Consider the following 10,000-nt stretch of genomic DNA (forward strand, 5'->3'; position numbering starts at 1 on the left):
TCCTATACGGAAGGAGTGCCTAGAGAATGCAATCGGGTTGTGTCAGAGCTTAGATAACAGAATTCTGATATGAACCATCAATTTTGCTGTGGTTAACGGGTGCCCTTGTAGTGTTAAGAGCGGAGAGTCCAGTAGGTGACCGTGCAGAGTTGACAGTAGGTGGTCTAGTACTTTTACCGGACACCAGGCATTATCAGTAGGGAAGAGAGGAATTATAGTAGGGTGTAGTGACCGGTTAGTTTTAGTTGTAGGGATCGAAAGTTGGTAGTGATCCTCTATTTTAGTGAGGTGTGATATTTTAAGTCTTAGCTTCGTATCTCCTTGACAAATTACGGTGAACTCTCTAGGTCTGAGAAAACCGTAGAAAGCGAGATATAAAGCAGATTTGATCACCGTATTTGTGCCGATGTCGAATGGGGCTGTGTCAAGGAGATTGCTAAGTGACCTGAAGATAGGCCCATCTATAGGTAATCTAATGGTAGAGAGTGGAGGTGAAACCTTTGATATTCCTTTCAAAACCTTTTTGACGGGGTATGAAGACAGGAAAGGTGTGTTGTTAGGAAAAAAAGGTGAGGCTGTGGTGCTGGATCCCCGTGAGATATAGTTTAATGGTGTTGTGAGATAGTTTAAGGTGTAGGTGGAAAAAAGAGGCAAAAGCCACCATGGTTTGAATAGAGAAGTCACCTTGTAAACCGAACTCTGCTGTGAATTTATTAAATATATTAAGAGCCCTATTGTAAGTGATAGCCGTGTTTGGTGATAATGCTTGGTGAGTGAGTGCTCTAGCGTGGTTCAGGAGTGTGCTTAATCCAGGATTAAATCGTGGAACCGTGGTGTCCTGGATGGTTGTAGGTGAGCCGTTGGGAGTGCCTGAGAAAATGCCTGAAATTGAGAACGAGAAAGAGCGTCAGCGGCCGTGTTGTGAATACCCGGGATGTGAAAACAAACTAAGTGAAACTGGCCGGATGCTGCCAACCAGGTCAGCTTGCGAATCAGCCGCATGATGGTCAGGGAAGATGATCGCCCTTTGTTCACGATTTCGCAAGCTGCCGAGTTATCAGAGTAGCATTTGACTGCCTTGCCAGACCAGAGATGACCCCAGGTGTGTGCGGACGCCACAATGGGATAAATTTCAAATAGTGCTGAGGTCTCTCTGAATCCTGGCAAGGCATCCGTATCAGTGGGCCAATGGCCCCTGAACCAGTGGTTCCCAAAAATGGCTGCAAAACCGGTATTGGCTGCTGCGTCTGTGTGGATAATGGGTGAAGAGGTGGAGAGAGGGGGAATAAACATGGAGATTCCATTCCAGTCCTTCAAAAACTTCCCCCACATAGCTAAGTCAGCCTTGGCGTGGGGGTCCAAAGAAACTGTGCCAGAGTCCGGAACTCCGTGCAGCAGGCAAAGGAGTCTGGATATGAAAGACCTTCCCTGCGGAATGATGCACATCGCAAAGTTCAGGGATCCGAGAAGGGACTGAAGTTATTTTCTAGTGCAAACATCATTCCGCAGGAACAAGTCATCTCGCCTCTCAAACGTGACAGTTTGTCGTGGGGGAGGCTAGCTCTGAGGTTAACCGAGTCCAGTTCTATCCCCAGAAAGGTCAATTTAGTTGTGGGGCCTATAGTTTTGGCTGTGGACAAAGGGACTCCAAGTGTGGAAAATAGTGCAGTAGTGCTTCTGATTGCTGTGGGTGAAGGTGACCCTGGCTCTATTAGTAAAAAGTCGTCGAGGTAGTGGATAATGGAGTGACACCTGGTGACGTTCAGAAGCAGCCAGCATAGTGACTCTGCGAAAATGTCGAACAGTTTGGGGCTGCTTCGAGAACCGAAAGTGAGTCGTGTAGAGAAGTAATATTTCCCTCGCCATTTAACACCGTGTAAGTGCCAGAGTGAGGGGTGCATGGGTAGTAATTTAAACGCGTTTGTGATGTCCGTTTTGCTAAGCCAGGGTCGATTACCAGATGATATGATGGACTGTATGGCGTCGTCGATGGTTACGTACTGAAGTGAGAATTCGTCTGCTGGAATGAGTGCGTTTATGCTTGGAACAAAAGAGGAGTGCGGTGCCGATAAATCAATAATTAGACTTTTTTGTTTTTTTTTGTTTTGTTTTTTTAGAATATTTGTGAATAGCAATACCAATGGGGTTAGTGCGCCAGGAGGAGAATGGTGAAGAGGTGAAGGGGCCGATTATGAAACCGTTGGTGATTTCAGAGGCAATGAGAGTGTCTATGGAGACTGGGTCTAAACGTGCTGACTGGAGATTAGGGCATTCTAGTGTACCTGGGGGAATGGCTACAATACCCGTGAGAAACCCTTTAGTGAACCCTGTGGTGAGATAATCCACCAGATGATTAAGCCTGGGATTCCTTGTCTTGAGCACCACAGAGATATCACCGTAATTGAATGCCTTGTTCTCAAGTACATCCTGTGAGGCTATGAGCAAGGACACTAGACACACATCCTTCCCGTCTAGGATATCTTTCCTGATAGAGTCAGGGACGGAGTGTGCTGGTGACTCAAATGGTGTAATGGCTGTGCCCGGTGCTGGAGGGGGGAGTATAGGAGGGCATGTTGGTATAGTAGGTACAGCCGTGAAAGCGACTGGGACTACCGTGGTAGTACCTGGGGAGGAGATGGCGCTTTCCACCTTAGATAGCCTGCTATTGAGGGTCTGTAGATTGGCCAAGATCTCTGCCAGGGTATCCTGGGTGGCCGTGCTGTTGCTTGGTGGTTGTCCTTGAGAGCTAGTCCCTGGCCTGGGCTCGGGGGCTTGGTGAGTAAGTAGCCTATAAAGTTCAGCTTTCCTGGCTGTGGCCGGAAAGGGGATTCCCCTGAGCCTAAGCTCGGCCGTAATTTTGGGAATAGTCCATGCTCTCAAGGACGTGGGGGTTGAAAGAGTGAGTGATTCGCCTGGAGACCCGGGTCTGGTAGGCGTGAATGGAGTTTCTTCTGTCAATTCTTTGGTTGGAATAGGTTCTTGGGACATTCTAAAAAAGGAATGATTATGTGAAAGATATATTAGAAGGGGCGTAAGGTAAGTAGGCGGGGTATGTGGGGTGGTGTATATGGAAGAACTGGACTGTAATGCTAGATGCCAAAGCGAAAAACTTAACTGTTGAATGTTTGGATAGGTGAGGCCCTGCTAATGCCAAGTGGCGGTGAGAGGCTCTACCTATGATTTGGCTTATGACGTAGTTGCCACAGACGTGGTGGCGGGATGTTGGCCTCTCGGTGACAGTAGAGAGAAATCAAAACGTGTGGCCGTGACAGGTGAGGCCCTGACTAGCGCCCTGTAGTAGGGCATGCGAGGCTTGTAACTATGATTTGGGCATGGGGCCGTACCTCCGTGTTGAGGTGGGGGGGGATGGAAGGCCTCGCTGGGACGGGTTTTCTGATAGGGTGCGCTAAGGCATTAGCCTAGACCCTGTAGCCAGTTCGATTGTATATTTAAGGATAAGGTGAGAGGACTGGAATGTTGTGTAGATACTAACCTTGACTTCTTGCGAATGGTATCTGGAACCTTCTGGTGGTAATAAGTGTGGTAAGTCTCGTCTTATGCTGTCCTTGAGGAAGAGTCCTGAGGCTTTAAGACAGATGTTGACATATTTATGCGTATCGTGGTGGCGTATGATTTGAATTGGGAGTAGGTTGTTTGTTAGGGGCGCAACGTGAGATCCTGCATTGAGGGATCTGGAAGGTTTAAGTGTGTGACTGGGCTGAAATAGATATTTGTGAGAAGGCTGGATGAGGCCTTGGGGTGACGATTGGACGTATTTGGGTATAGACGTAAGTACCTGAAGGTATGGCTGAGTACCGGGTCAGGTTTTGGTGTTTTCCGGAGCCTGATGGCTGTATGACCGTATGTCTGAGTAGAAATAATAGTAAAGAATTAACGTACCGTGGGTGTAAGCCTGTGGAAAAGTAGTAATGAACTTGAGACCGTGATAGGTTTTATATGAGGTGTAGTAACAAACGAGTTGTGAACTATACCTTGGTTTGACATAAAGAAATTACGTTATGCGAAACGGTTTAACTGTGTAGAACCGGGGGAAGCCTAGAATAATACTGGAGCTAAGGGTTAACCGAAGAAAAATTCCATAGTTAACGACAGGTGTGGAGGTAAGTAATAAAACCCAATATGTAAACATTTTAGGCCTATGGCTTTATAATGCAAAGTGATAAAATACAATACCTGTTCCTGTAATAAAAGACCTTGAAATAAACAACTTTAGCGCAGAAAAAGCGAGAAACCGATGCAGTCTGTAAAGCCAAAAATATGTGACAGCGTGATTATATGGAAAATGAATAGTACAGACGTTTATGTGCCGGATATTGTGTTTATAAACAGTATTTATTAGTATATGTGACAAAATGAAGTGTTTAATAGGTAAATATGTGTTGTGGCAAGGTCAGAGAGGCTTTCTATGTTAGTAATAGATTGGAGTGCTCTCTATTCCCAGCATGATGGGGTTAATTGGTGGGAGTCACCCCTTGAATGTTATATACCAGGTGAATGTAATTAACCAGCACTAGGGTTTTAAAAGGTTAGCCTCTGAAGACAGAGAGTCTAACAGCTGGGAGAGAGGAGGCAGTTAAGCCTGAGACAAAGGTACTGTGTGAAACCTGCTTAAAGTGCTGTATTTCATTTTGTTTAAAACTGGGAACTAGATTAGCTGGCCAGTTGGATAGTTAGTAATACTGTTTAGTAAGTCTCCAAGTTGGAGTAGGATTTATTTTCTTTTTGTTTTATTTTGTGGGAGAGCACAACCTTGTATATATTGTGGAAAGTGACAAACTGCAGTACTATTTTATCCTGACTGTTGCATTTGAAGTTTGTGACGAGCCTGGCCATCCTGCCACAGTGTATAGAAACCGTACGTTTATGATAGACGTGGATATTTTAAAAAGTAGTAAAACAAATTAACTGGTTAACATAGAAAGAAAATCACAAGGCAGATTTTTAAACAAGCTAATTATATCCCCAAACTGACAAAAAAAGGTATCAGTAGCAATATGACCGAACAGGGAATATACGTAAAGAAAAGTAGAATTCGTGAAATAGAACTTAGTGCATACTGTAGCCTATTTGAATAAGAACTAGCCGAAAATGGATTTAGAGCAAGGTGTTTGTGTTTTAATCGTACGAAATAGATTGGTCCTGGGTGACCAAACGGAAATAAGAGAATGCCCGTAATAATATTACTGTGTATATAAATAATAATAGATTAGGTAGTTTCCGTACGAATATGTAAGCAGTGATAAAGTGCCGAGCGTTCGTCTGTTTTGGCGTGAACACTGAAATCGGTTAAAAAAGTGTGTATTTGTACGAATATGATAGAGGGAGCCTACCCCTACGTTTTTAGGCCCGAACGGCGGGAAATAGCGGGGCGCTATTTCCTACGCCTAACTTACGTGAACGTGCCGGTCTCGTGACCGGAAACCGGGTACCTTGACCGGGAACCGAGTGGAAGGCCTCAAACGGACGGAGGACTGGTCAGGACGTCTGACTGCTGGCAACAGGAAAAAATTCTGGAGGGAAGCTGGACAGGAAGTGCTGGTTGCTATGGGGACAAAACAATCAGCTGAAAGGCAGAGGTGAGTAGGGGCTGGGAGTTTAAGTAGGGGACTTACTCCTCCCACAAATTCAGGCCTCCACAAGTTCAGGCCTTTTAACATATGAAAACATGATAAGACCTGCTGTCTATAATAGATTGGATCTGTGTGTATCACTAGGACTGCAACCCAAAAACAATTGATTATATATTTCCACTACCAGTCTCATAGAAATGTTATGAGAGAGCATTTCTCATTGAGACCCTTTGGGGACAATGTGCCTAATTGGTGAATCCAATAAGCTTCCCTTTGCTATAACAATTTAGCTCTATCACCACCTCGGTTTGGCATCGGGACATGTTCCATTGCTATACATCTGAGAGAGGAGAGTTGATGTTGCAACTCTAAAAAATGTCTGGCCACAGGTTTGTCCGACTTGCCATCACGATAGGCTAGCCGGATACTGGATCTGTGGCCCCTAATTCTCTCACAGAGGACTGTCTCTGTTTTACCCACATAATTCAAACTACAAGGACAAGTGAGTTTGTAAATTACATGGTCAGTACGGCAGTGTATACGTTGCCGGATCTTGTACACTTGGCCTGTGTATGGATGTGTAAATATTTTGGATGGGATGAGATGGCCACATGTCACACATCCCAAACATCTTACACACCCAGCATTTGTGTACCCCATTTTCGTCCTGTCATAACAATGTCGAGGATCAGTCTTAACCAACAAGTCCCTTAGGTTCTTGTTCCTTCGGTAGCAGAGCATCGGTGTCTGTTGAAAAATCTCAGGGAGTGTAGGATCCAGCTCCAATGTGTGCCAGTTTCTCTTGATGATTGTACTCAATTCAGAACTTGCGGAGTTCAATTGTGTTACGAATCTACATCTTGTTTTCACACCTTTATCTCCACTCTGTGTTTTTGGACCAGACATTGATTTTGCTTTCGTTAAAGCCTTATCTAACACCTTCCGAGGATAACCCCTGTCTTGGAATTTCTCATACATTTGTACGAGTTGTTGTTCACTATTTTCACCAAGGGAATTGTTTCTTAAAACTCGTAAGAACTGTGAAAAGGCAACAAATTTTTCAGGTGTGTAGGGTGAAAACTGCTAAAATGCAATAGAGTGTTCCGGTCTGTCGATTTGGAAAATAAGGTGTATTCCAGTTGTTGGTTAATGATCATGATTTCGATGTCCAGAAATTGAGTTTTGGACTCACTAATGTTAGAAGTGAATCTCACTGGAGACACACACACACACACACACACACACACACACACACACATATATATATATATATATATATATATATATATATATATATATATATATATATATATATAGAAAATGAAGAATCAGAGCACTCCAAAGGGCTTAGTGAAAAAATACTTTATCTGTGTGGAAAGATCGACGTTTCGACCCGCAGGTCTTTATCAAGATAACATAACATGCAAACAAGTGTTCTTAAATAACAATGGTAATTAACAAGAAATTACTTACCCCAGTGCGACCGTGGTGCCCCATCACCATGTGTAGCCGTTGTGTAATGATTAAGCTGTGGCCAGTGGCGTGCGTGGCCCAGTGATGACGTAAGCGGTGTGTGTCCAATGAGAATAGTGAAAAGGTATCATGTGTGTGTGGTGACTATCATTACGGGCGCATGCGTGAACACGTATGGCGCGGAGAGACGCGCCGTGATGACGTAGATTATATGTGCCCAATAAAGAATACGAAGAGAGCGTTGTGTATCTATGACAACCACCTACTTCGTGCGCATGCGTAGATCAATAAAACAAAAAGCAATTAAAATCAAGGAAGACATTTTAACAAATATTAATAAGAAAACGCATAGATGCAGAAGTTATTGAATAATCTAAGTTTAAACTGCATATCCATGTCTAATGGTTAACGTGGCATATATGCCGCTACTAGAGGTTATGAAATAGCGTTTTGTAGTAATGGGAACCAGTATGGCGTGTGCCTGCATAAAGAGATGAGTGAAACTCAGAGGGGTCTAGAGAAGTGTGATGTGTATGTACAAGAGGAGGGATTAAGGAGGTATGATCCAAGGTGGATCAAAGATGTGTACGAGTGGTGATAAATCTGGGGAATGTGATCATAGTGAAAGTGGTGAGAATCTTAAAGGTACAGGAAGGGGGAAAGGACGATGTGTGGAGAATAAATGTATATAGGGACCTAACAAGTGTAAAGCCTAAGAACGTAAGCAGTGTGAGTGAAAGAGAAATCCCATTGGGTGATCCCGGAGAGGGTGAAAAAATATATATAGTGTGCCCCGTGATGGTGGATGTATATACATATGTACAGCGTGTGAAGGACTCGGGCCCATGGGTGTGAACCATCTGTAAAGATGCATAGTATAACAAGCAGGTATAGGCTATGGATCAATGTATAGCGCTATGTATATAATGAGGATGAATATGAGGATACAAAAAAAATGGTAAAGCGAACAGTAATAAACAATAGAGATTATTCTTTCTTATTTTTCCTATGGCTAGATAGGAGAGACAGTATTTAGCGATTGTCCAGAAAAGAATGAAATGAAATATATTCGTTAAGGCCTCTGGGGTGGACTGTGTCCAGAGTCTTTATCCAGTACGTTTCGCGTTGGAGCAGGCTTTTGGAACGATCGCCACCTCTGGACAGTGGGGGGATATGGTCGATGGCAATAAACTTCAACGTCGGGAGTCGATGGTTAGTTTCAAGAAAGTGTTTGGCCACCGGTTTCTCGGTTTTGCCGTCTCTAAAAGCAGTCATAATGCCTGAGCGGTGTCCCCTCATTCTGTCTCGTAATGTAAGGTCCGTCTTCCCCACGTAGTAGAGGCCGCAGGGACATGAGATTAAGTAAACAACGTGGTCCGTCAGGCAGGTGATGTGATGTCTGATAAGGTATCGTTTACCTGAGTGAGGGTGAACAAATGATGGTCCTGCAAGCATATGTCCACATGTGACACAATTCGTGCATTTAAAGCAACCCATCTTCGTGTGTCCTATTCTGGTCTCATATTGGTTGGTATAAATCACTTTTAACCAAAATGTCCCTCAAATTGCGGTTGCGTCTGAAAGCAATCCGGGGAGGGTGAGAAAATTTGGGATGTAGTGTAGGGTCTGCGGACAGTAGGTCCCATCTATTTTGAATCGCCTTGGCGATCCGATCGCTGGCTGTGTGGTATAAAAATGGTAGTGTAATAGTTGCGGGGTCTTGTGGATCTGTGCCAGTTTGTGGCAGAGATTGATGGAAGATCTCAGTAGCTCTCTGTAATGATCGTTTAAGTGTGTGGGGCGAGTACCCCCTCTGTAGGAACGCTTGTCGCATAGTTTCCATCTGGTGTTTGATGTTCTCTGGATCTGAATTGTTCCGTAGTACCCTAAGGAACTGGGAGATCGGGAGGGATCTCTTAAGTGCACCTGGATGGAAACTAGTGGCGTGTAGCACTGTATTGCGGTCAGACGTTTTTTTGTATAAAGTATATCCAATGGAGTTCTGTGTTCGATAAAGCTCAACGTCAAGAAATTGAATCCTATTGGTGTCGCTACAGTGACTTAGGCGTACGGGGGAATCTATGTTGTTAAGGTCCTGAATCATGCTGTCGAAAGATGAAGAGGAGCCTGACCATAATATCAGAATGTCGTCCACATATCTATAATAAGATATGATATTAGATTGATAATTTGACAAAATGTGTTGTTGCTCATTGGCATACATATAGCTGTTGGCGTAATTGGGCGCTATGGCCGATCCCATGGCTGCTCCTGTTTGTTGAACATAAAAATGCTTCTCGAACCGAAAATAATTATTGGTCAGGGTAAATTCTAGACATTCCAAAAGGTATTCGATAGGTGGCCCCTGGTATTGATCTGAGTGAGTCAGAATTTGTCTCATGGCCTCTAATCCCTCTGGGTGGGGTGTTATGGTGTAGAGATTTTTAACGTCTACAGTAGCCAGGATGATAGGTCCATCCGGAAGAGAAATAAGGCCGAGGTGGGTGAGAAGGTCATGTGTATTTTTGAGACACGTAGGTATGAGTAAAGAAGGCGTTTTGCAATGGTGATCAATAAACTTCGCCAATGGTTCTAATATGCCGCGTCTGGCGGAAACAATGGGTCGGCCAGGGGGGTTGTTGGGGTCCTTGTGGACCTTAGGTAAGGTGTATAACACCGGAATGGTAGGATGTGGGTCAATCAGAAATTTGGCGGTCTGTTCGTCGATCCATCCTGCTTCCATACCCCTGGTGACTAGTGATTGTAGTTTACTCATAATAGTGTTGGTTGGATCGAATGTAATCCGTTGATAGGTGGTTTGATCAGATAATTGTCTGAGAATTTCTGTGCGATATGCTGTGTAATTCTGTATGACAATGGAGCCACCCTTGTCGGCCGGTCTGATGGTGATACTGGTGTCGCCTGCAAGGTCCTTG

Source organism: Pelobates fuscus, chromosome 5 (genome assembly GCF_036172605.1).
Source record: "Pelobates fuscus isolate aPelFus1 chromosome 5, aPelFus1.pri, whole genome shotgun sequence".
NCBI classification, from domain to species: Eukaryota; Metazoa; Chordata; class Amphibia; order Anura; family Pelobatidae; genus Pelobates; species Pelobates fuscus.